This window comes from Bufo bufo, chromosome 9 (assembly GCF_905171765.1).
Source record: "Bufo bufo chromosome 9, aBufBuf1.1, whole genome shotgun sequence".
Classification (NCBI taxonomy): Eukaryota; Metazoa; Chordata; class Amphibia; order Anura; family Bufonidae; genus Bufo; species Bufo bufo.
The window spans coordinates 136,904,812-136,932,131 of NC_053397.1; the positions used below are offsets into that span (position 1 = coordinate 136,904,812).

Here is a 27,320-nt window from a genome sequence, read left to right on the forward strand (position 1 = left end):
CCCAAAAAATTAAATATCAAGTAAAAAAAAAATGTTTTCCCCAAATAAAGTAAATTATATTTTTAATAGGGAAAAAAAGAAAAGTAGACATATTAGCTATCGCCGCATCCGTATCGACCGGCTCTATAAACCTGACCTAACCCCTCAGTAAGCACACTGTAAAAATAAATAAAAAAAACTGGTAAATAAACAATTGTTTTGTTACCTTACATCACTAAAAAGTACAACACCAAGCGATCAAAAAGGCATATGCCTGCCAAATAGTACCAATCTAACCGTCACCTCATCCGGCAAAAAATGAGCCCCTATCTAAGATAATCGCCCAAAAAATAAGAAAAACTATGGCTCAGAATATGGAGACACTAAAAACTCTTTTTGTTTTTAAAAATGCCTGTTATTGTTGTAAAAAAGTTAATAAAAATAAAAGTATACAAATTAGGTATCGACGCGTCCGTAAGAACCTGCTCTATAAAAATATCACATGACCTCAGATGAACACCGTAAAAAAAAAAAACTGTAAAAAAGCAATTTTTGGTCACCTTACATCACAAAAAGTGGAATTGATCAAGTGATCAAAAAGGCCATACACACCCCAAAATAGTGCCAATAAAACGTCATCTCCATCCGAAAAAATTCATACCCTACCTAAGATAATTGCCCAAAAACATATGTCTCTCAGACTATGGAGACAATAAAACATGATTTATTTATTTTTTTTTTTTTTATTAAATCATTGTGTAAAACTTACATAAATAATAAAGGTTTACATATTAGGTATTGCCGCGTCCGCAATAACCTGCTCTATAAAAAATATCACATGACCTAACCCCTCAGGTGAATACCGTAAAAAAAAAGCAATTTTTTGTCACCTTAGATCACAAAAAGTGTAATAGCAAGCAATCAAAAGTCATACGCACCCTATAATAGTACCAATCAAACCATCATCTCATCCTGAAAAAAATTAGCCCCTACACAAGACATTTATTCAAAAAATAAATAAAACTACAGCTTTCAAAATGTGGAGACACAAAAAAAATCTTAATTGTAAAACTGAAACAAACGGGGGCGTGGCCTGACTGGGGATGTGAGAGGACGTGCAGAGCTTAGCTCCCGGCTGAACATCCTGTAATCCCTTCTCTTCCATCCATCTGGGGCTGTAATGGCTCACCGATACAACAAAGTGCTTCCCCAGGGTCCCTGCTACTGTACTGCTCCGCCATGCGCCGTCAAAAGGCCAAAGAGAAGGAGGGAAGGACGGTGAAATAGCAACCCCAGCAAGGCAAGATGGCGCCGGACAGTCAGTGAAGCTGCTGGATGTCTTGGTAACTACGGGCGACAAAAGAAAAGGTGTGGGGGCGCACAATAGGGTAGTATGTTCAGTATAAACTTAATTGTTAAGCAAGTAGAGGTGCTCACCTTTTTAGGTTGTGCAATAATAGACACAACTCTATTGTAGGTATGTAGGTATATAGAGACCTTTCGATCTGTGAATGCAGCCGCAGAAGAGGTATCTTTGGGATCGGATGCCCAATCCCCCAAAGGATGCTTGTAGAAAAAGGGTTTCTGATCAGGTGCAAAATCACAGGCTCCAATACATCTCTTATGGGTGAATCTTCTTTAATTACATAAAAGATGAAGATGTATAGAACAACGCGTTTCGGGCTCAAAATGTCCCCTTCATCAGGTTAACAGTAGTCACAATAAAGAATAGTTGATAGTTATATATAGAGGAAAAAAACCGCCAAAAAATCGGGTTACCTGCGAGATGCCCATAGATGGGAGGGCTAGCCATAGGTAAAATGTCACAAATAAGAATACAGTTTTTCAACTAATGAATCTTATTATATATATTGCTAATTGTTGCTGGTGGTGTCACGGCTGAGGATGGGGAAATCCACAGCCATGCGGTGACGGAAGATGTCCAGTCGCTCCTCGCCAGGAACACAGAATCAGGGAGCAGGTCACCTCCTGTTGCGTCCCTAACGCTGACCCTGTCTCCTACCTGCATGGGCCGACCTTGATGGTAGGAGGACCCATGCGCAGGAACCTCGGATCCCTGACTTACCCTCCGACCGGTCCCTGGGCTAAGAGCAGGGTAAGACAACCCACTCCTCCTAGGCACAGAGGAGCAGGAGTCTCACTGGCCAAGCAGCATGAAGGGGGGTACATAAACAGGACTATGGATAAGACAGGTGAACCAAACAGTTCCACACAAACCTGTCTCAGCCTTGCTGACTGGAACCCGTGCTAAGGAAAGGCTGTCCACACAGACAAAGGTAAACAGCACACACATGAAGACACAACAGGGACCAGGACATCCATAGCTGCACAAAACACAGAGACACAAGACATCAACAACACCACACGGTATTAGAACTTATGACCGGAAGGGTGGCCCTTACAAGAAGATGGAAATCACAGGAGGCTGCAACAGCAAAGCATGACTGAAGCAACCTACTGAGCCATTGCCAAAGTGAGAGGCTTTATAGGCCTAAGAGGCCACACCCAACGGTCAGACACACCCAGTGACATCACACACACTGGAAGGGAGTTAACCCTTCAGGACCACAGGAAAGGGAAAACACCAACTAAAAGGGAAAGTGTCCAACACGACAAACACACTGTGGTTGTTGCCGCAGGCAACGACATGGTGGCAACCGTGTCCTGAGAGTCAGCCCCAAGGCCGGGACACTGCCACCACATGTACACAACGACAAATGTTGCCACGGGCAACCACAGTGCAGGAAAGATGTCCGTAGCACACCACACAGTACACAGAGTGCACACAGACAAACGACAGTGCATACATGCACGCACACAAACTCCAAAGGGACCGCACCACATACCTGTTGTCCGCGGCAACCGCACTTGAGGCAAACAACATCAAGCCTCAAGCTGCGGTTGAAACAACAACCCAAACCGCGGCAACTGTATGCGGCTCCCAAGGAGGTGGTGTATAAGTGAAAGAAATACAGATAATGATAGGTTCACTAATATACAGTACAGAATCGCCTAAGATTGATAAGCTGAAATCACATGACCGCTGCAGTGCGGTCATGTGATTGAGGCAGACTGGCTACTAGGTGAGCGCTCGGCGCATGCTCTCTGCTTCCCTGTATTTTCTCTCTAGGCGGCTGGTCCATGTGATCGCAAGACTCGCTATCACATGGCTAGTATCCATGACTACAAAGACGCTGCTCTGCAGCTAAAACGGAGCCCAGAGCATGCGGTCTGCTTCCATGTGTTTCCTCTCGGGCGGTTGGCCATGTGATCGCATAGCTCGCGGTCACATGGCCAGTATCCATGACTACAAAGACGCTGCTCTGCAGTTAGACGGAGCCCAGTGTCCCTGGAATAGGCGTACTGAGCGCTATAGGGTAATGTGGACAGGATCGGCAGTGGATACCAGGGGGTACATATGTTGATTCATATGGTGGATTGAATATAGATATAAATATAAATATAAATATGCTTGTACAGAGTAAGAATAAATATGCGCATTGGAGTTAAAGGGGCTCATAAACATGGAGCACTATGTGCACCTATAGTGTACAAATAAATAAATAAATAAATATGAGAGCATATAAACTTATAGATAAATATACGGATGTACACATATCCATAAAAAAGTTAAAACGGCATATACATAAAAATATATATGATATAATAACAATAATGATAATACATAATAGTAATGATATGATAATAATAATACAAGATAATAATTATTATTAATAATGAATGGTGTAATAATAGATGTGAAATATTAAATTATAAAATTTTTGAAATTAATAAAATTGATGTGCTGTCATGCCCCACTCTGACGATGTGCGGAGGTCAGCCAGGATTGCAGCACGAGTCTAGTATTTGTTTTGATGCTGTGCTGGATCCGCCTCGCATCAGGTGCACTGGGTGGAGTCATTAGTTTAAATAGTCTCCAGCCAAGGTGCTCTGAGCGGATTATACTCTTCATTGTGGTCTTGGAAGGAAGGTTGGCTGTTTGTTCCTGTTCTCAGCAGATAAGTGTATTTTCTTGTTTGGTTGTTTATGTCATCTATCCCATCCAGGTTCTGTGCGAGCTGGCAGCTCCTTTCTCCCCACTTCACCATCTCAGGGAGTTCAGGGTTCTGTTAGCATAGGCTGGTGGACACAGCAAATCTACCATCAAGATTTGGTCTGTGGGCTGAGCATTGTAGGGAAAGAGGTCAGGGATAAATTAGGAGGTGACCCTTCCCCCGTCTCTCGTCCAGAGCCTGGTTGGTGTGTTATCTGTTTAACTGTGCACGTCGCCGTGGACATTATAATCCGCCATACTGTGACCGCCATTTCTCAATGTTTATGGATGGCGTCAATTGAAGCACTGGTGACCGCATGCAGGGTTTGTCCCTGAGGTTGCGATCTACGTAGTACGTCACACAGTGTCAGAGGGTGTTGGCTTCAGGTACAGGTCAAATTGTTGGGGAGCCTAAAGTCGCTCTTCCGGAGAAATTTGCAGGGGTACTGATTTTTTCCGTTTCAAGGAATCATGTAAGTTGTACTTTCGTTTGTGCCCATTTTCATCAGGTAATGAGGATCAGAGGGTGGCTATCGTCATGTCTTTGCTGAAAGGGGTGATGCGCAATCCTGGGCTTTTTTCCCTGCCGCCCGATTCTCTGGCTCTCCGGTCGGTGGAGGAATTTTTTAAAGCCCTGGGATTGATTTACGATGACCCAGATCGAGTTTCAATGGCAGAGTCAAAATTATGTAACTTACTACAGGGTAAATATACTGCTGAGGTTTACTGCACAGAGTTTAGGAGGTGGGCTACTGATTCGGGTGGAACGACCCCTCGTTACGTAGCCAGTTTTGTCAGGGGTTATCTGAAAGGTTGAAGGATGCTCTGGCTTTTCATGAATACCCTGATACTTTGGAAAATGCAATGTCTTTGGGCCGATACGTTTGGATAGACGTATCAGAGAGCGGGGTAAGGGTCCCTCTGTGCAGGGGATTCCTCCCGCGTGTAGTTTTGTTCCACCAGCTGCCCAGGGAGATATTGCTTGTTATTCTGGCCTAGGAGAGGAACCCATGCAGTTAGGTCAGATATCTTTCCATTCGGATAGTAGAGACTTTCGTAAAGCGCACAATTTATGTTTCTTTTGTGGAAAGAGGGGTCATTTTGTTTTTCTTGTCCGTATGTTGAACCACAGGGGAGAGTGATAAAGAAAAAAAAAAACCTCCCTCACACTTGGTGGTATGAATGGTGTGGTGGAGCAGACTGGTGTGCAAGTTCCCTGCAGTTCCTGTTTTCTCCTTTCAGCTATGGTGGCGCTAGAGTCTCGAAATGTGTTTGTTGATGTTTTTCTTGATTGTGGTGCTGGGGTAAATTTAATTGACTTTCTGTTTCTTCAGGGTTTGGGAACTAAGTATTTGCACGTTAGAGAACGAGATTCGTGTTTTTGCCATTGATTCTTCCCTCTTTCTCAGGGAGCCTTACTCACGTTGTTCATGATATTCATTTAAGGGTGGGTGATTCACATACTGAGATTTTTTTTCTGTTTCGTCATGAAGGATTTGCCAGCTCCAATAATTTTGGGGTTGCCATGGTTGTCTAAACATAACCCAACTATAGACTGGCAGGCGAGACAAATCATTGGTTGAGCAAGTTTTTGTTCGGATAATTGTCTTGTCACATCTATTCTGAAGTGTCCGTTACGGCCTTGCCTCAGTATCTCTCAGATTTTTCGGACGTGTTTGCGGAGGGTGGGGCTCAGGAATTGCCCCCTCATCGTGACTATGATTGTCCTGTGAATCTCATTCCGGGGGCCTAAGTTGCCTAAGTCTCGGCTCTACAACCTCTCTCAACCCGAGAGAGAGGTCATGCGAAAGTATGTCGCCGAGAGTTTGGCAAAGGTCTTATTAGACCATCTAAGTCTCCAGTGGCTGTAGGTTTGTTCTTCGTGAAGAAGAAAGATGGATCACTGAGACCGTGTTTGGATTTCCGGAGCTGAATCGTATTACAGGTCCGGGATCCATATCCCCTGCCTTTGATCTCTGATCTTTTTGATCAGATTGTTGGAGCCAAGGTGTTCTCCAAGTTGGATTTGAGAGGAGCATACAATCTGATCAGGATCAAGGAGGGGATGAGTGGAAAACGGCCTTCAATACGCACGAGGGTCATTTTGAGAACCTGGTAATGCCTTTTGGGTGACGAATGCGCCAGCGGTATTTCAGCGATTCGTCAATGATATTTTTCATCATTTGGTGGGGAGGTTCATAGTAGTCTACCTTGATGACATTTTAATTTATTCTCCTGATCTGAAGACCCATCAGGATCATGTGAGACAGGTTTTGACGATCCTGCGGGAGAATAAGTTATACGCCAAATTGGAGAAATGTTTGTTTGCGGTGCAAGAGCTTCCATTTTTGGGATACATGCTTTCTGATTCTGGTTTTCGTATGGACCCCGAAAAGGTCCGGGCGGTTCTGGAGTGGGACCGACCGGAGAATCAGAAAGCTTTGATGCGATTTTTGGGGTTTACGAATTATTATAGAAAATTTATTTTGAATTATTCCACGCTAGTCAAACTCTTACTGATATGACCAAGAAGGGCGCTGAGGTCTCTGTCTGGTCAGATGAGGCATTGCAGGCCTTTTCGGCTATTAGGAGCGTTTTGCGTCTGCTCCCATTCTGGTGCAGCCGGATGTATCTCGGCCATTCGTGGTCGAGGTTGATGCATCAGAGGTGGGGGTTGGGGCGGTGCTTTCGCAGGGTCCTTCTCCTGGCAAGTGGGTCCCGTGTGCCTTCTTCTCCAGAAGCTCTCGGTCGCTGAGAGGAATTATGATGTTGGAGATAGGGAGTTGTTGCGATCAAGTTGGCCTTTGAAGAATGGCGTCACTGGTTAGAGGGGGCTTCTCACCCCGTTACTGTGTATACAGACCATAAGAATTTGGCTTACCTGCAATCTGCCAAGCGTCTGAACCCTAGACAGGCCAGATGGTCATTGTTTTTTACCAGGTTCAATTTCGTGGTTACCTTTTGCCCAGGGGTCAAGAACGTCAAGGCAGATGCCTTGTCTCGCAGCTTCCCTGGGGGAGGTGATTCAGAAGATCCAGCGCCGATTTTGGCGGATGGAGTGGTGGTCTCCGCTCTGTACCTGAATTGGAGATGGACGTGTTGGAGCTCAGGAGGGGGCTCCTGGTTCGTGTCCCCCAGGGAGGTTGTTTGTTCCTGAGGGCCTACGATACAAGGTGTTCAAGGAACATCACGATACTGTTCTCGCTGGACATCCTGGTGGTAAGTCCACCTGTGATCTTGTGTCCCGGAGGTTCTGGTGGCCAGGTTTGCTTAAGAGTATTGAGAATTACGTGGCAGCTTGTGAAACCTGCGCTCGGTCTAAGGTTGCTCATACTCGACTGCCTGGTTCACTTCTTCCATTGTCTATTCCATCTCGTCCTTGGACACATTTGTCCATGGACTTTATTACGGACCTACCAAGTTCCTCCGGGAGAACAGTGATCTTGGTGGTAGTCGATCGTTTCAGTAAAATGGCTCACTTTATACCACTAACAAGTCTGCCTAACGCTAAGACTCTTGCGCAGAGTTTTGTGATAATATTGTTAAATTGCACGGTATTCCTTCAGGTATTGTCTCTGATAGGGGCACACAGTTTGTCTCCAGGTTTTGGAGGGCGTTCGGCTCTCGACTTGGCATTCAACTTTCTTTCTCGTCGGCTTTTCATCCACAGTCGAATGGTCAGACGGAGCGTACTAATCAATACCTGGAGACCTACTTGAGGTGCATTTGTGGCTGAGAATCAGGAGGACTGGTCCTCATTCTTGCCCTTAGCAGAATTTGCATTGAATAACCGTAGGCAGGAGTCCACAGGTAAGTCGCCATTTTTTGGCGCATACGTTTCCATCCTCAGTTTGGTACCTTTTCTGGGTCTGGTTCCTCCGGGATGCCAGAGGAGGAGAGATTCTCTTCTGCCTTATCCTCTATCTGGCGGGGGATTCAAGGGAATTTGGAGAGGATGGGTGAGAGGTATAAACGAATGCTGACAGAGACGTGTGACTGGTCCGGACCTGTGTGTGGGTGATTTGGTGTGGTTGTCCACTAGGAATATCAAGTTGAGAATGCCATCTTGGGAAACTGGGTCCAAGATTTGTTGGTCCATATAAGATTTCTGCTGTGATCAATCCTGTGGCATTTCGACTTGATCTGCCGCAGACTTGGAGGATCCACGATGTCTTCCACAAGTCTTTACTAAAAAAAATGTTAAACCGGTGGTACCATCACCATTGCCTCCTCCTCCTGTTCTGGTCGAGGGAAACTTGGAGTTTGAGATCTCCAGGATTCTCGACTCAAGAGTTCTGCGGGGTTCCCTCCAGTACCTGGTTCACTGGAGGGGATACGGTCCTGAGGAGAGGATGTGGGTTCCGGCGTCAGATGTCAACGCCAGCCGTCTGGTGAGGGCCTTTCATAGGTCCCCATCCGGATAAGGTTGGTCCAGGGTGTCCGGAGGTCACCCGTAGAAGGGGGGGTTACTGTCATGCCCCACTCTGACGATGTGTGGAGGTCGGCCAGGATTGCAGCACGAGTCTAGTATTTGTTTTGATGCTGTGCTGGATCCGCCTCGCATCAGGTGCACTGGGTGGAGTCATTAGTTTAAATAGTCTCCAGCCAAGGGTGCTCTGAGCGGATTATACTCTTCATTGTGGTCTTGGAAGGAAGGTTGGCTGTTTGTTCCTGTTCTCAGCAGATAAGTGTATTTTCTTGTTTGGTTGTTTATGTCATCTATCCCATCCAGGTTCTGTGCGAGCTGGCAGCTCCTTTCTCCCCACTTCACCATCTCAGGGAGTTCAGGGTTCTGTTAGCATAGGCTGGTGGACACAGCAAATCTACCATCAAGATTTGGTCTGTGGGCTGAGCATTGTAGGGAAAGAGGTCAGGGATAAATTAGGAGGTGACCCTTCCCCGTCTCTCGTCCAGAGCCTGGTTGGTGTGTTATCTGTTTAACTGTGCACGTCCGCCGTGACATGTGCCCTCACTAAGGCTACTTTCACACTAGCGTTCGGGTGTCCGCTCGTGCGCTCCGTTTGAAGGGGCTCATGAGCGGCCCCGAACGCATCCGTCTGGCCCCAATGCATTCTCAGTGGAGGCGGATCCACTGAGAATGCATCCGCCTGCCAGCGCTCAGCCTCCGCTCCGTGAGCGGACACCTGAACGCTGCTTGCAGCGTTCGGGTGTCCGCCTGGCCGTGCGGAGGCGAGCGGATCCGTCCAGACTTACAATGTAAGTCAATGGGGACGGATCCGCTTGAAGATGACACCATATGGCTCAATCTTCAAGCGGATCCGTTCCCCATTGACTTTCAATGTAAAGTCTGAACGGATCCGCTCAGGCTACTTTCATACTTAGAAAATTTTCTACGTTTTAATGCAGACGGATCCGTTCTGAACGGATGCGAACGTCTGCATTATCGGAGCGGATCCGTCTGATGAAACATCAGACGGATCCGCTCCAAACGCTAGTGTGAAAGTAGCCTTATACTGAATAAAATGATGAACAAAAATAAAAATAAATTAGTTGATAATATTCATCTAAAAGCCATGTAGGGGGTGGGGGTGGGAGAATAAGTATCAAATTTATATAAATATGTTTAAAATATGTTTAAAAATGCATAAGAATATATATATATATATATAATATGCTAGTCCAGGACTTTCTATAAGTTGATCTCAAAAGCTTCGTTAAGGCCACATGGATGCAAACTATTCAACTTGAAGATCCAGTACATTTCCCTACGTCTAATGTGCTGGGTGTCTTTTTGTAGGTGGCTTGGGATTTGTTCAATTGGGGTCACCTTAAATCCGACTGAACTACCCTCATGATGTTCCGCAGCGTGTCTGGATACACTGTTTTCAGTATTTTTTCTTAATCTTTGATCTATTTGTATTCAGTCTATTCCGCAGTGTTTGGATCGTGCGCCCCACATACTGTAGATGGCACAGGCACTCTAAGAGATAAATGACGTGGCTGGATTCACAGTTTAGGCTGCTCAAAATGGGGAATGACTCCCCACTCACTCGGCTGTAAAAAATAGATGTTTGACATATACTGGAGCAGCATAGACATCTTGTGTGTCCGCACTTGGAATTACCTTTGGGGACAGTGGTATCGTGATTCTGAATGTGGTATGACACAGGATTCAGTTTACTGGGTGCAAGAATGTTTTTGAGGGTACGCGCTCTTTTGTACGTGAGTTTTGGGAATTCTGGAATGATTTGATTTAGGATGGGGTCTCTTTTTAGAATGTGCCAATGTTTTTCTAAAACCGCTTTTATCGACAAATGATTTTGGTTATAAGTAGTGATAAAATTGCAACAGTATTTCCCATTATTAATCTCTTTCTTCTTTTTAGACATTGGGATCAGACATTCATCTTGGGTAAGTTCTGTGCCTTTTCTCTTGTGCCAGAAATAATATTGGGGGGATAACCTTTTTGGGTGAACCTGGAGGCCAGAGTATCGCACTGTTGGTAGAAGTCATCCTCACGAGTACAGTTTCGTCTAAGTCGTTTGAATTGACTGAAGGGGATGTTCGTCTTCCATTTTCTATAATGTGTGCTCTTGAAGTCTAGACAGCTATTGCCGTCGACCTTTTTGAAAAATGTGCGTGTATTTATTTTGCTATCCTGAATAAAGATTTCCAAATCGAGAAACTCAGTTTTTTTATTGTCAGATGTTCCAGTGAAAGTGATTCCCCAGTCGTTGGTGTTGAGATACGAAATAAACTTATCAATAGATGCTGAGTCTCCATTCCAAATTAAAATCAAATCGTCAATATATCTGCGGAAGAAGACAATATTGTTGTTGGCCCAGAAGCTTGATTGGTATATGAATTTCTCCTCAAACGCCCCCATAAAAAGATTCGCAAAACTAGGCGCAAAACGCGTCCCCATAGCGGTCCCACGTATTTGTTTATAAATGTCATTTTGAAATGTAAACACGTTATGCATAAGTATAAATTCAATGCCACTCATAATAAATGTCTTGTGTAGCAGGCATTTCTGAATCATTATCTAGAAAACTGGATGTACACTTCATGCCCAGGTCGTGGGAGATGTTCGAATATAATGCTGAAACATCCAAAGTCACCCAATGGTAGCCATCTGACCACTTAATGTCTTTAAGTAGGGAAATGAGGGATGCAGAGTCTCTCAGATGGGATTTTAGATTAAGAACGTGTTTCTGTAGATGGATGTCGATGTAATGTGACAGGTTCCGTGTGAGGGAAGAGACTCCTGATATTATGGGTCGACCCGGCGGGTTTTGAATGTCCTTGTGGATCTTAGGAAGATGGTAAAAAGTAGTTGGTGTGGACTCTTTTGCCATAATATATTCCCTTTCTTTCTTATTCAGACAGATCTCCAGATTTAATTAGAGTCTGAAATTCTTCTAAATGTGTTTCGGAGGGATCACACTCAAGGGGTAAATAATATTTATCGTTGAATAGAATATTTAGGGCTTCCTTCACATAATCTTCACGGTTCTGGATGACTATGCCCCCCCCCCCTTCCTTATCGGCATTTCTAATGATTAGATCGGTATCTGATTGTAGTTTTTTTTTAGGGCTAGTTTCTCAGATAGTTTAATGTTTTGCCTTATTTCTGGTTTATGATTGATATCCCTGAAATCGTTTGAAACCACAGAATAAAAAGTATCAAGGAAATTTCCCTTGTGGTGGATGGGATAAAAAGTTGATGGTGGTTTTAGGCCAGATGGTAAAGGGGGTAAAGCTACACTGTCCCGTATCAGGCGATACAGTATTAGGCTCAAGTCTCGACCCAGTGTTGGAGTTTTCCTTTATCTTGAAATGCCTTTTAAGGGTGAGTTTCTTGATATATCGATTCAAGTCGAGAAAAAGATCAAATTCTTTAATTTTGCTAGTGGGGCAAAAAGAAAGCCCTTTGGATAGTACCGCAATCTCACTTGGTGTCAGTATATGACTGGACAGGTTAAAGATGCCATAGGAGAGGGGTGATGTATCTGGTTTGGGAATCCGTGTTGGCTGCAAGGGGTTGGAATTTTTCTTTTTGCATTGACCTGCTCTACAGCCTCTCCTTGATTTTTTTCTTTTTACAGATTTGTGGCCTAGTGGGTGAAAAAAATGGGCTATATTGGTTTTTTGGACTTATTGGAATGGGATGAACAGTTGCGGGATGAATCAGAGGAGGGAGGTCTAAAAAAGATACCATAGATGTAAAGGGGCCAGCTATTGAAGATTCTATAATTGGTGAACCGTTATGTTGGTTTGGATGGATATTATCAGAAATGGTGGAGGATGTACTAGCAAGTATATCCAAGTGTGATGTAATTGGCGGAGAGGTGCTCTCATGGATGGTGAGGAGAGGGTCAATCTCCAATTCAGAGCAGGCTGAAGGAGTAGGGGAATTGGATGTGACTGAGGGATGTTGATCGAGATGAATAGAAAACTCAGTAGGTGGTAGATTGAGTGGACCACATGTATTGAGTATTTCTGTAGAAAACATTGAGGACGGAGAGGTAAGAGTTAATGTAGTGTTAGTGATAAGGGGAGCATGCATTCCACTTGGAGTAAAGGAGTCTGAAATACAGAAGCTGGGGATTCCTGGATAGCTGTGTTATCTAATGGACCATTGATATGCACAGATCTATTGATAGGAGTGTGGCACAGACTATGGGGTGTATGCTGGTAAGAATTAGAAGTAGATGTCTGGTCAGTTGGTATTCTATTGTATTGAGGTGTATGGTGGATCTGTGGTCTGTAGTACTTGTCGGGTCTGTTTCCTTGGAAGCGTGATATTTCATTGTGGTTGAATCTATTGCGGTTGGAATATGACACCCATGGTTTTTAAATTTTTTTATATTTGTGGTCTTGTTTTTTAAGGGGAGAGGGTTGAGTGTGGGTTCCACTGGCATTGTGAGAGTGTGCCGTCATATGCGGTGTAATGTTTATTATAATATTGTCCACTAGGATAGGGATAGCAGGGTGTGGTATGGTACGATTGTCTGTATTATGCCTGGACATATCAGGTTTCAACCAGTGTTTAATATTCCAGGGACACTGGGCTCCATCTAAACTGCAGAGCAGCGTCTCTGTAGTCATGGATACTGACCATGTGACCGCGAGCTATGCGATCACATGGCCAACCGCCCAGAGAGGAAACACAGGGAAGCAGAGCGCATGCTCTGGGCTCCGTTTTAGCTGCAGAGCAGCATCTCTGTAGTCATGGATACTAGCCATGTGATCGCGAGTCTTGCGATCACATGACCAGCCGCCTAGAGAGAAAATACAGGGAAGCAGAGCACATGTGCCGAGCGCTCACCTAGTAGCCAGTCTGCCTCAATCACATGACCGCACTGCAGCGGTCATGTGATTTCAGCTTATCGATCTTAGGTTCACTAATATACAGTACAGAATCGCCTATCATTATCTGTATTTCTTTCACTTATACACCACCAGCATTATATATAATAAGATTCATTAGTTGAAAAACTGTATTCTTATTTGAGACATTTTACCTATGGCTAGCCCCTCCCATCTATGGGCAGCTCTCAGGTAACCCGTTTTTTGGCGGTTCTTTTCCTCTATATATACCTGTATCCACAATTCTTTATTGTGACTACTGTTAACCTGATGAAGGGGACATTTTGAGCCCCGGAATGCGTTGTTCTATACATCTTCATCTTTTATGTAATTAAAGAAGATTCACCCATAAGAGACGTATTGGAGCCTGTGATTTTGCGCCTGATCAGAAACCCCTTTTTCTAAAAGCTGCTGGATGTGGCAGCGCGACTGGAAAAGTTTGCTCACACCACTGAATATGTTCATCCTGCGCCGGCCCTGAACGCATACGGTGCCGCTGTTAAAAGGAATCCTCCAGAGCCTCCATCGCAAGATGACAACATTTCAGAGGACTCTGAGGTCAGTGATCTTAATGGCAGGATGGCCGCCTCAGCGCTTAAGCCTACTATCAAGGATGTCTTTTCAGCTCTGTTACAATGCAATAATGCAATCACTGCGCTTACTACCAATGTGGGTGGCCTGAAAGAGGATATAGGGCTACTAAGGCAAGACATGAGGCAAGTTAAAGAGCGTATGAGTGAAATGGAGGGCCGCTTAAGTGATTTGGAAGACCAAATGCCGCCAGTTAAAAGGGACATGCAGCGGGTGATTCACAATGTCACCATTCTTATCTCCAAAACTGATGACCTGAAAAACAGGCTGCGGCGAAAAAATGTGCGCATATTGGTGTGTCAGAACGTACCGAAGGAACAGATGCTGTTACATTTGTGGAAAAGTGGCTAACATAAAAAATAGGAAAGGAAAAGATGTCTCCTCTGTTTGCTGTGGAACAAGCACACAGGGAGCCGTTTCGCCCCCCACCACCAGGTGCACCACCGCGCCCTTTATTGCTTAGAGTCCTCTATTTTCATGACCGGGATGCCATATATATATATAAATAGGCACATCACCTTCTGGAAAAATATGTAGGCACACCTTCGTTATATAACAGCTTCACTGATTTATTTGCGTACAAATGTATAATAAAATATATACAAATAATATAAACTAGAGAATAAAAATTTAAAATTTATTCATTCACATGTTAGATTGATCAGTCATCCTAATCAATCCTGAAGGGTAGAGGATAAAAAAATCTATATCCTAGTGAATAAATCGCATACTAGGCAGGTCCGCAATCCATATAAATACTAATATTAATTGCAATACATCAACAAATATGCATGCAGCAGGATGAACACGTGCAAACAGAAAGGCATGCTGGAAGTCTGAACAATATCACCAGCGAAAGTGGGGACCTGCAAGAGTGGGTACAATATGCTGATAACGCAGGGGTAAATGCACATCCCAACAATCTATCCCGCTCCAACATAAATATAAATCCTTAATTATAAGGCAAGCGCTCCACCACCAGCCTCACAGCTACCAGCACTCTTGCAAACAACTGGCAGGTAAGCGCTGAGTTATATAGACTGTTAATGCAAATATCTATCAATATGGGTGCTCTCTGAAAAATACCCTTTTATAAAAAATAAAAACACTCATTGCCAAAAGCGCTACAATGCCACTGGCAAATTATCACCAACATAAGTGCTACAAGTAAAGACTTACCATCGTCCTTGTGATACAACTTGCATAGAGGAAAGGTAACAGTCACTTGTGGGACATAATATATAAAATACACATATTGGAAGCATATGGACTGAATAAATAAATTTTTTGATTATGAACTTTGATTGACATATTTTTCTATGAAGTACTTGTTTATAGCACATCAACAAAAATGATGAACAGCGATTAATATTGTTGTTTGTCCATCGTTTTCGATGAGGACCTTGACATCTGATAGATAGATCTTCGGCTATTAGCGATGTATCCTTAGGTGGCTAATAAGGCCTATTTTAGCATTAACCCCTTAAGGACTTAAAGACCCGTGACGTACATGTACTTCATGGTGATCGAACGGGTGCAGGAGATGCGCCCGCCCCCGATCAGCGGCAGGGGTCCCACTGATAGCTGGACCACTGCTGCATGCTCCAGCATCGGAGAAATCACTGATGCCGGCGCATTAACCCTTCATGTGCCACGGTCAGCGCTGACCGCAGCACGTGCGATGTCAGGCGGGGATCAGAGCTGCCATCGGGTCCCCGTGCTGCTGTGACAGGGACCCGATGGCATGGAAGGCAGAGCGATGCCTTCCTTACCATCGGGGCTGCCTTCCGGTGGAGAGCCTGTGAGATCCAGCCCCTTGGATCTCACAGGCATGAAGCTGTATGAGTAATACACACTGTATTACACATACAGCCAATGCGTTTCAATACAGAAGTATTGGAATGCATTGTTAAGGGGATCTGACCCCCAAAAGTTGAAGTCCCAAAATGTATCAAAAAATAAAGTGAATAAAAAAGTTGAAAAAAGAAAGTTTTCCCCCCAAAAAATTAAGTTTCAAGTAAAAAAAAAATGTTTTCCCCAAATAAAGTAAATTATTATTATTTTTTAAATAGGGAAAAAAAGAAAAGTAGACATATTAGCTATCGCCGCATCCGTATCGACCGACTCTATAAACCTGACCTAACCCCTCAGATGAACACCGTAAAAAAAAAAACTGTTAAATAAACAATTTTTTTTGTTACCTTACATCACTAAAAGTACAACACCAAGCGATCAAAATGGCATATGCCCGCCAAAATAGTACCAATCTAACCGTCACCTCATCCGGCAAAAAATGAGCCCCTATCTAAGACAATCGCCCAAAAAATAAGAAAACTTTGGCTCAGAATATGGAGACACAAACATTTTTTTGTTTTAAAAATGCTGTTATTGTGTAAAAAAGTAAATAAAAAAAAAGTATACATATTAGGTATCGACGCGTCCGTAAGAACCTGCTCTATAAAAATATCACATGACCTCAGATGAACACCGTAGAAAAAAAAGTGTAAAAAAGCAATTTTTTATCACCATACATAACAAAAAGTGTAATAGCAAGCGATCAAAAAGTCATATGCACCCCAAAAAAGTGCCAATCAAACCGTCATCTCATCCTGAAAAAATCATACCCTACCTAAGATAATTGCCCAAAAACTGAAAAAAAATGTATCTCAGACTATGGAGACACTAAAACATGATTTTTGTTTAAAAAATTAAATCATTGTGTAAAACTTACATAAATAATAAAAGTTTACATATTAGGTATTGCCGCGTCCGCAATAACCTGCTCTATAAAAATATCACATGACCTAACTAGAGATGTCGCGAACATAAAATTTTCAGTTGGCGAACGCGAATTTTCGCAAATGTTCGCAAACGGGCGAATCGGGCGAACCGCCATAGACTTCAATAGGCAGGCGAATTTTTAAACCCACAGGGGCTCTTTCTGGCCACAATAGTGATGGAAAAGTTGTTTGAAGGGGACTAACACCTGGACTGTGACATGCCGGAGGGGGATCCATGGCAAAATTCCCATAGAAAATTACATAGTTGACACAGTCGGGTTTTAATCCATAAAGGGCATAAATCACCTAACATTCCTAAATTGTTTGGAATAACGTGCTTTAAAACATCCAGTGTGTGTATACGATCAGGTATGATGTTGTATCGATCAGGTAGTGCAAGGGTTACGCCCGCTTCACAGTGACAGACCAAACTCCCCGTTTAATGCACCGCAAACAACCGCACAGTCCATTTGCACAACCGCAAACTCCCCATTTGCACAAGGTTGGATACCAAGCTAGCCATGTCCCGTTCCTTGTCCTCACTGACGTCATTGAAGGTCTCTTCCTCCACCCAGCCACGTACAACACCAAGGGTCCCTGAAAGGTGACAACAAGCCCCCTGGGATGCCTGCTGTGGTTGGTCTTCCACCTCCTCTCTCTGCATTGCCGCAGGTCCAGCAATCGACGACAAGGCTGCTTCTGGTGGTGACCACAACTCTTCCTCTTCATGCTCATCTACGGCCTGATCCAGCACTCTTCGCAGGGCATGCTCTAGAAAAAACGCATATGGGATAAGGTCGATGATGTTGCCTTGGGTTTGACTGACCAGGTTTGTCAAAAGGACCCATGAGCCTACAGCCATTGTGCATGAGTGTTCAGTAACGCGGCCAAAAAATACCCAGCTCCACAGAGGCTGTCCTCCTTCTTTTTTTTTTTTTTTTTTTTTTTTATAAAAAAAAAATCTGTTCTTAACAGTTTAATTTCTGTTTTGTCCCCTATCAGGGGCCGGTGTATGGAATAGATTTTAGGAACCGGGAGATGGAAAAAGATGCTTGGTCGGTCCTCTTACTTCCAATTTGGGGCACTGCGCGTACGGCTTGCAATGTACTGTGCCACCAGATAGGAATAGTACTACTTAAACACACCACTCATATCTGGTGGCACAGTACATTGCAAGCCGTACGCGCAGTGCCCCAAATTGGAAGTAAGAGGACCGACCAAGCATCTTTTTCATCTCCTGGTTCCTAAAATCTATTCCATACACGCCCCCTGATAGGGGACATAACAGGGATTAAACTGATATGAGTGGTGTGTTTAAGTAGTACTATTCCTATCAGTTTAATCCCTGTTATGTCCCCTATCAGGGGGCGTGTATGGAATAGATTTTAGGAACCAGGAGATGGGAAAAGATGCTTGGTAGGTCCTCTTACTTCCAATTTGTGGCACTGCGCGTGCGCCTTGTAATGTACTGTGCAATCCCAATATGAGTGGTATGTTAAGTAGTACTATTCCTATCAGGGGACGTGTATGGAATAGATTTTAGGAACCGGGAGATGGAAAAAGATGCTTGGTTGGTCCTGCTACTTCCAATTTGGGGCACTGCGCGCATGCCGTGGAATGTACTGTGCCACCAGATATGAGTGGTGTGTTAAGTAGTACTATTCCTATCAGTTTAATCCCTGTTACGTCCCTATCAGGGGACGTGTATGGAATAGATTTTAGACAACCGCAAAGAGTTGTCAATAGTTGACACACTCATGACATAAATTTTATTCCTCTATGCGTCAATCTTGGTGTAGTGATGACTGTGCTCGTGCGCACGTTTGGGAGATTGCAGGCGATGGGGGTTTTTCAAAGCCTATGGTCGTGCTGAAGTAATTCAGTGACAGTTAAGTGACCCAGAAAACAATGATTCTGCAGTGTGGGCCCATTGTTGGCCTAGTAGGCTTTAATGATCACCTTAGATGATCGCAAAGAAAATTTATGTTTTTTCTAGGCGAAATTATCCAGCTGATCGCTTTTGGTCTGTTCACAATGAAGCAACGACCTTATCATCTGGGGTGTGCCAACATTGCCATTGCCAACACACTCCTAGAGGTGGTCGCTTCATTGTGATACGCAAGCCCCTTCATAACAACAAGGTAACGATCACGAAGGGGAATTGACACATGGATGTGCCGTTTTGTTTTTGCATCCACAGTGCAGCACCAGAGGCCAGAAAAATTAGGCATGTACACATGCCTGAAAAATTAGGTATTGTTGCAGCCGCTGCTGTATCAGCGGCCAGAAAAATTGATGTTTTCCAGGCAGAAAGTGCACTAAAACATTGCGGCTTGAACCCTAGTTGGTGGCGGGCAAGTCATCCGGCATGCAGAGATAAAATACAGCAGCGTGTGGACCATTTTTAGCCCAAGGCAGCTCATCTCATCAGGCCTTTTTTAGTCAAATGTATCGCCCACTGTCGGTCCCTTCGGGATCCATGCCTCATTCATCTTAATAAAGGTGAGGTAATCTAGACTTTTTTGACCTAGGCGACTTCTCTTCTCAGTGACAATACCTCCTGCTGTACTGAAGGTCCTTTCTGACAGGACACGAAGCGGGGCAGGCCAAAAGTTCTATCACAAATTGGGATAGCTCAGGCCACAGGTCAAGCCTGCACACCCAGTAGTCAAGAGGTTCATCGCTCCTCAGAGTGTCGATATCTGCAGTTAAGGCGAGGTAGTCTGCTACCTGTCGGTCGAGTCGTTCTCTGAGGGTGGACCCCGAAGGGCTGTGGCGATGCGTAGGACTTAAAAAGCTCTGCATGTCCTCCATCAACAACACGTCTGTAAAGGGTCTTGTCTTTACCGGCGTGGTCGTGGTGGGAGGAGGATTACTTTCACCTCTTCCCCTGTTAGATTCCCGTTGTGCTGTGACATCACCCTTATACGCTGTGTAAAGCATACTTTTTAATTTATTTTGGAACTGCTGCATCCTTCCCGACTTAGGGTAATTCGGTAACATTTCAGGCACTTTCTGCTTATAACGGGGGTCTAGTAGCGTGGCCACCCAGTACAGGTCGTTCGTCCCTCAACAGGCACGACAGCATGAAAGACCCCATTTGCACAAGGTTGGATGCCGAGCTACTCATGTCCCGTTCCTCGTCCTCACTGATCTCACTGAAGGTCTGTTATTCCCCCCTAGCCACGTACAACACCACGGGTACCAGATAGGTGGCAACGAGCACCCTGGGATGTGGTTGGTCTTCCTCCTCCTCCTCAAAGCCACATTCCTCCTCTGACTCCTCTTCCTCAGACTCCTCTTCCAGCGTTGCCGCAGGTCCAGCAAGCGATGCTGATAAGCCTGTTTCTGGTGGTGATGGTGACCACAACTCTTCTTCTTCACGCTCATCTACGGCCTGATCCAGCACTCTTCGCAGGGCACGCTCCAGGAAGAAAACAAATGGGATGATGTCACTGATGGTGCCTTCAGTGCGACTGACTAGGTTTGTCACCTCCTCAAAAGGACGCATGAGCCTACAGGCATTGTGCATGAGCGTCCAGTAACGTGGCAAAAAAATTCCCAGCTCCTCAGAGGCTGTCCTAGCACCCCGGTCATACAAATACTCGTTGGCGGCTTTTTCTTGTTGGAGCAGGCGGTCTAACATTAGGAATGTTGAATTCCAACGTGTCGGGATGTCGCAAATCAAGCGCCTCACTGGCATGTTGTTTCGCCGCTGGATATCTGAAAAGTGCGCCATGGCCGCGTAGGAATGCCTGAAATGGCCACACACCTTCCTGGCCTGCTTGAGGACGTCCTGTAAGCCTGGGTACTTATGCACAAAGCGTTGTACAATCAGATTCAACACATGTGCCATGCACGGCACATGTGTCAACTTGCCCAAATTCAATGCCGCCAACAAATTGCTTCCGTTGTCACACACCACTTTGCTGATCTCCAGTTGTTGCGGAGTCAGCCACTGATCCACCTATGCGTTCAGGGCGGACAGGAGTGCTGGTCCGGTGTGACTCTGCTTTCAGGCAAGTCAACCCCAAGACGGCGTGACTGTCACGGCGGACGTGCACAGTATAACAGATAACACACCAACCAGGCTCTGGACGAGAGACAGGGGAAGGGTCACCTCCTAGTTTATCCCTGACCTCTTTCCCTGCACTGCTCAGCCCACAGACAGACCTAAAAGGTAGGTTTGCTGTGTCCTCCAGCCTGTACTGACAGAACCCTGAACTCCCTAAGATGGTGAAGTGGGGAGAAAGGAGCAGCCTGCTCGCACAGAACCTGGATGGGATAGATGACAAACAAACAAGAAATGACACTTATCTGCTGAAAGCAGGAACTGACAGCCAACCTTCCCTCCAAACTTCCCAGACCAAAATGAACAGTATAATCCGCTCAGAGCACTTAGCTGGAGACCATTTAAACTAATGACTCCACCCAGTGCACCTGATGCGAGGCGGATCCAGCACGGCATCAAAACAAACTAAACTCGTGCTGCAATCCTGGCTTACCTCCGCACATCGTTAGAGTGGGGCATGACAGTGACACTGTCGTATCCGGGATGTGGAATAGCGCGTGGGAAGCTGGGGCGGTGCAGTTGATGTGGAGCAAGACGCAGCAGCAGAAGAGGACTCAGCTGAGGAGGTTATCGAAGAGGATGGAGTAGGAGGAGTAGAGGAGGTGGCAGCAGGCCTGCCTGCAAGTCGTGGCGGTGTCACCAACTCCTCTGCAGAGCCACGCATTCCATGCTTGGCAGCAGTCAGCAAGTTTGCCCAATGCGCAATGTAGGTGATATACCTGCCCTGACCGTGCTTTGCAGACCAGGTATCAGTGGTCAGATGGACCCTTGCCCCAACACTGTGTGCCAGACATGCCATGACTTCCTTTTGCACAATAGAGTACAGGTTGGGGATTGCCTTTTGTGAAAATAAATTTTGGCTGGTTACCTTCCACTGCGGTGTCCCAATAGCTACAAATTTTTTGAAGGCCTCAGACTCCACCAGCTTGTATGGTAAAAGCTGGCGAGCTAAGAGTTCCGACAAGCCAGCTGTCAGACGCCGTGCAAGGGGATGACTCTGTGACATTGACTTCTTACGCTCAAACATGTCCTTGACAGACACCTGACTGTGTTCAGATGAACAGGAACTGCTCAAGGCAAGAGACGGAGTGGAGGATGGTTGAGAGGGGGTAAGGAGGACAGCAGTGGTTGACGTGGCTGAAGATGCTGGACCAGGAGGAGGATGGTGACTTTGAGCTTGTGTGCTGCTTGTACTCATCATCATGTGTTGATCCCATAGGCGTTTGTGATGTGCGATCATGTGCCTTCGCAAATCAGTTGTACCTAGGTGGGTGTTGGATTTCCCACGACTCAGTTTCTTTTTGCACAGGTTGCAAATGGTATTGCTGTTGTCAGAGGCAGACACACAAAAAAAATGCTTCACTGCTGAGCTTTGCAATGACTGCATTCTGGTGGTGGCGTGCTGTCTGGCTGACCCCGGGTGCCGATACATGCTGTCTGACTGTGCCACTAGCTCCTTGCGGCGACCTCCCCCTGCTTCCAACTCGTCTCCTCCTCCTCTCTCTCTCCCTATCTGAACTTTACCCCTGTTCTTCTTTTCTTCGAGCGGGCACCCACGTGACATCCACGGACACATAGTCATCAACCGCTTCACATGTATCTGACAACTCAGCAAAGGAAGCAGCAGCGGGTACAACATCATCATCACACCGTACGTCCATGTGTGTAATGCTGCCTGACTGAGACATATCCCTATTATCTACATCCTCTGGCAATAATGGTTGCGCATAACTCATTTCTTCCAACTGATGTGTAAATAACTCCTCTGACAGATCAAGTGAAGCAGCTGTGGTGCTAGTGTTGGTGGTGGCGGCAGGCAGGCGAGTGGTAACTTGAGAGGTGCCCGAAGCTGAGCTGGAGGAGGATAGTGTGTCAAGGTTTCGAGCGGAAGCTGTAGAAGATTGGGTGTCCTGTGTCAGCCAGTCAACTATGTCCTCAGAACTTTTCAAGTTCAGGGTACGTGGCCTCTGAACACTGGGCATTATTCTAGGGCCAAAGGGAATCACAGCACCACGACCACGACAGCCCCTGCGGGGTGGCCTGCCTCTGCCTGTCATTTTTTTTTTTATTCGTTTAGTTGTACTATGCGTGCAAGCTACTGTGACACCAGATATGAGTGGCACTGTGCACTGGCAGAAGTTGGCAGAGTAGACGCTGTAGGCCTGACACACACGCTTGCAGACAACTAACTGTTATTCTATTACAGTCAAAAATTATATATATATTTTTTTAATATAATATACTATGACACCAGATAGGAGTTGCACTGGTGACACTGTGCACTTGCAGGGCCTGAAACACACACGCTTGCAGGCAACTGACTGCTATTCTATTACAGTTAAAATTGTTTTGTTTTTTAAATATAATATACTGTGACACCAGATAGGAGTTGCACTGGTGACACTCTGCACTTGCAGGGCCTGAAACTGTCACCGCCACTTCTGTGAGAAGGTCTGACAGACGTCCTTTTCTACCTCTTGCATGATGTTCTTTTGTTTTGGTTTCACTTTGTCATCTAATTTCCTTCTACTAGGTGTCACCTATTTAGACTACTCCTCTTTCCTTTATATTCCCTCCCATACTGCCTCACTTTGCGGTTTATACTACTTCCTGGATTTGAAATGTGTTCACTGCTGGAGACTTCTGTTGCTGCCTGTTCAGATAAGTCCTTTCATGTATTGTGTTTCCTTGCTGGCTTGATTCTAGGTGACCCTGACTCCCTCCGTATTAAGTGCAGGGAGCCGGTGGTCGTGTCCCCTCACTATTATAGAGTTTTCAGGTGTCACACATTCTAGGTACGAGGGCATGCAATCGTCTACCTCTGAGACCCTTGTATGTGCTTAACAGTCAGGGTGAGCTCTTAGGGTTTGATAGGGGTCACCTTTATGCTCCTTAGTTTAAGATCAAGCCAGTCGGATGTTTATCCATAACTTCCAGCTATCTGCAACATCATCCGTAACAAATATTGCCCGAAACACTTCAGAATTCCTCCTGCTGCTTTTGTTAGCAGTCACATCATCAATAAATACAAGAGAACCAATTCCATTGTCAGCCATACATGCCCATGCCATGACACTACCACCACCATGCTTCACTGATGAGGTGGTTTGCTTAGGATCATGCGCAGTTCCTTTCCTTCTCCATACTCTTCTGTTCCCATCACTCTGGTACAAGTTGATCTTGGACTCAACTGTCTATAGGATGTTGTTCCAGAACTGTGAAGGCTTTTTTAGATGTCATTGGTAAACTCTAATCTGGCCTTCCTGTTTTTGAGGCTCACCGATGGTTTACATCTTGTGGTAAACCCTCTGTATTGTGTATAGTGTATTGTGTTGACTTTGACACACATACACTATTTCCTGGATTTGAAGTGTTCCCTGCTGTAGACTTCTGTTGCTGCTTGTTCAGATAAGTCCTTTCATGTATTGTTTCCTTGCTGACTTGATTCTAGGTGACCCTGACTCCCTCCGTATTAAGTGCAGGGAGCCGGTGGTCGTGTCCCCTCACTATTATAGGGTTTTCAGGTGTCACAGTCTAGGTACAAGGGCATGCAATCGTCTACCTCTGAGACCCTTGTATGTGCTTAGCAGTCAGGGTGAGCTGTTAGGGTTTCACCTTTATGCTCCTTAGCTTGGGATCAAGCCAGTCAGATGTTTATATATAACTTCCAGCTATAAGCAACATCATCCGTGACAGAAATACACAAGCTTGCAGGCAACTGAATGCTATTCTATGACAGTAAAAATTATTTTTTTTTTTAAATGTAATATAATGTGACACCAGATAGGAGTTGCACTGGTGACACTCTGCACTTGCAGGGCCTGAAACACATACGCTTGCAGGCAACTGACTGCTATTCTATGACAGTCAAAATAGTTTTTTTTTATGTAATATATGGTGACACCAGATAGGAGTTGCACTGGTGACACTCTGCACTTGCAGGTTCAGACAAACACACGCTTGCAGGCAACTGACTGCTATTCTATGACATTTAAAAAAAAAATATTTTTTTATGTAATATACTGTGACACCAGATAGGAGTTGCACTGGTGACACTCTGCACTTGCAGGTCCTGAAACACACACGCTTGCAGGCAACTGACTGCTATTCTATGACAGTCAAAATTGTTGTTTTTTTTTATATAATATACTGTGACACCAGATAGGAGTTGCACTGGTGACACTCTGCACTTGTAGGTCCTGAAACACACACGCTTGCAGGCAACTGACTGCTATTCTATGACAGTCAAAATATATATATATTTTTTTAAATGTAATATACTGTGACACCAGATTGGAGTTGCACTGGTGACACTATGCATTTGCAGGGCCTGAAACACACACGCTTGCAGGCAACTGACAGTCAAAAAAAAAATAATTTTTTTAACCTCCTCCCGTCCGCCCATAGGATATAAACGTCCTATGGGTGGACCTCTATTTCTGAAAGCACGTTTTAAAACGTCCTTTCAGAAATCGCAGCTGCACGCTAATCGTGCAGCTGCTGATCGGGTTGCCCGCTGTCAGTGACAGTAGCGCAACCCTTAGAGAAGGCAGGGACAGCTCCCAGGTGTCCTTGCCTTGTGGATCGCTGCGTACACAGCGCTCACCGAGCGCTGTGTATGCAGAGCAGGAAGCGCTGTGCGCTTCCTGTTCCGGCCCGGCGGTCATGTGACCGCAGGGGCTGTGTGAGGTCTTTCAGAGACCTCGATCAGTCCTGCACTGAGACTGTACAGCACAGTATTATGCTGTACAGCCTCTCTGGGGGGTGCATTTCTTCTGTAACTGGGGCTACTATGTCAACCCCAGTTACAGGAGAAATCAACAGTGAAAAAAAAAAAGAAAAAGTGAAGCAAATGTCCCCCAGAGGTCTTGTATGACCTTATGGGGGACGAAAAGTGTAAAAAAAATAATAATAAAGGATTGAAAAAATAAAATAAAAAAAGTTTCACCTGTAAAAAAAAAAAAAAGTCCCCAAGTAAGGAATAAAAAAAATTAATTAAAAATAGAAAAAAATTAAATAAAATAGACATATTTGGTATTGCCGCGTCCGTAAAAAACAGCTCTATAAAAATATCACATGACCTAACCCCTCGGGTGAACACCGTAAAAAATAAATAAAAAAAACTGTCAAAACAAGCAATTTTTGTCACCTTACATCACAAAAGGTGCAACACCAAGTGATCAAAAATGTGTATGTCCCACAAAATGGTACCAATAAAACCGTCACCTCATCCCGCAAAAAATGAGCCCCTACATAAGAAAATCTCTCAAAAAATAAAAAAACTATAGCTCTTAGAACATGGAGACACTGAAACATCATTTTTTTTTGTTTCAAAAATGCTATTATTGTGTTAAAGTGAAACAAATAAAACAAATAAAAAAAAGTATACATATTAGGTATTGCCGCGTCCATAAAAACCAGCTCTATAAAAATATCACATGAGCTAACCCCTCAGGTGAACACCGTAAAAGAAATTTAAAAAAAACTGTGTCAAAACAAGCAATTTTTGTCACCTTGCATCACAAAAGGTGCAACACCAAGTGATCAAAAACGCGTATGTCCCACAAAATTGTACCAATAAAACCGTCACCTCATCCTGCAAAAAATTAGCCCCTACTTCTCTCAAAAAATAAAAAAAACTATAGCTCTCAGAACATGAACACATTAAAACATTATTTATTTGTTTCAATAATGCTATTATTGTGTAAAACTTTAATAAATGAGAAAAAGTATACATATTAGGTATCGCCACGTCCGTAACAATCTGCTCTATAAAAATGTCACTTGACTGAACCCCTCAGGTGAACGCTGTAAAAATAAATAAATAGAAACTGTGCTAAAACAACCAATTTTTTGGTCACCTTGCCCCATAAAGTGTTATAATGAATGATCAAAAAATCATATGTACCCAAAAATAGTACTAATAAAACTGGCACCTTATCCCCTAGTTTCCAAAATGGGGTCACTTCTTGGGAGTTTTTTACTGTAAGGGTGCAACAGGGGGCTTCAAATGGGACATGGCATCTAAAAACCATGTGGAGGATGGGGCGTGGCTTGCTAGGCATGTGAGCGGTCGCACGCTGTGAGAGCTCCCGCATCTGCCCGGCCATTAATCCTAGATTTATCCTGTTTTCAGTGGAAACATCAAGCCTGAACAGTTGGAGATCTGCGCAGATTAGTGCGATAGCCGAGACTGAGGCTTCGGTCAGCGAGAAGGGCGGTCATGTCACGGAAAAGAGAAGGCAGAGGGACGGATAAGGAGTCCCAAGATGGCGCCGGGCTGAGCACGCCGAAACGGTGAGCGCAATGCAGAACTTCAAAAAGAAACAGCGGTGAAGCTGAGTCAATTCATAAGATCCTCTCAGGCTGCAAACAGGCTGCGCCAGGAGAGTCAAGATGAAGTACCGCCGGATCAAGGAGATGACTCAGACCATGAAGAGCGAGTTCCCGCCACTACAACGCGGCAGAGCGCCAACAGGTACGCAGCTTT

The 27,320-nt window shown here is 44.7% G+C and overlaps 1 protein-coding gene and 1 non-coding gene across 2 annotated transcripts in view; one reads left to right on the forward strand and one right to left on the reverse strand.

Moving 5' to 3' along the window:
* The window catches only part of LOC120978625 (protein shisa-9-like), a 1,109,246-nt gene that overhangs the window by 911,101 nt on the left and 170,825 nt on the right, over positions 1-27,320 (reverse strand). The gene's annotated exons all lie outside the window — the stretch shown is intronic.
* Positions 17,692-17,886, forward strand: LOC120979969. The gene has a single exon (XR_005774450.1). It is a non-coding gene; the product is annotated as a U2 spliceosomal RNA (small nuclear RNA).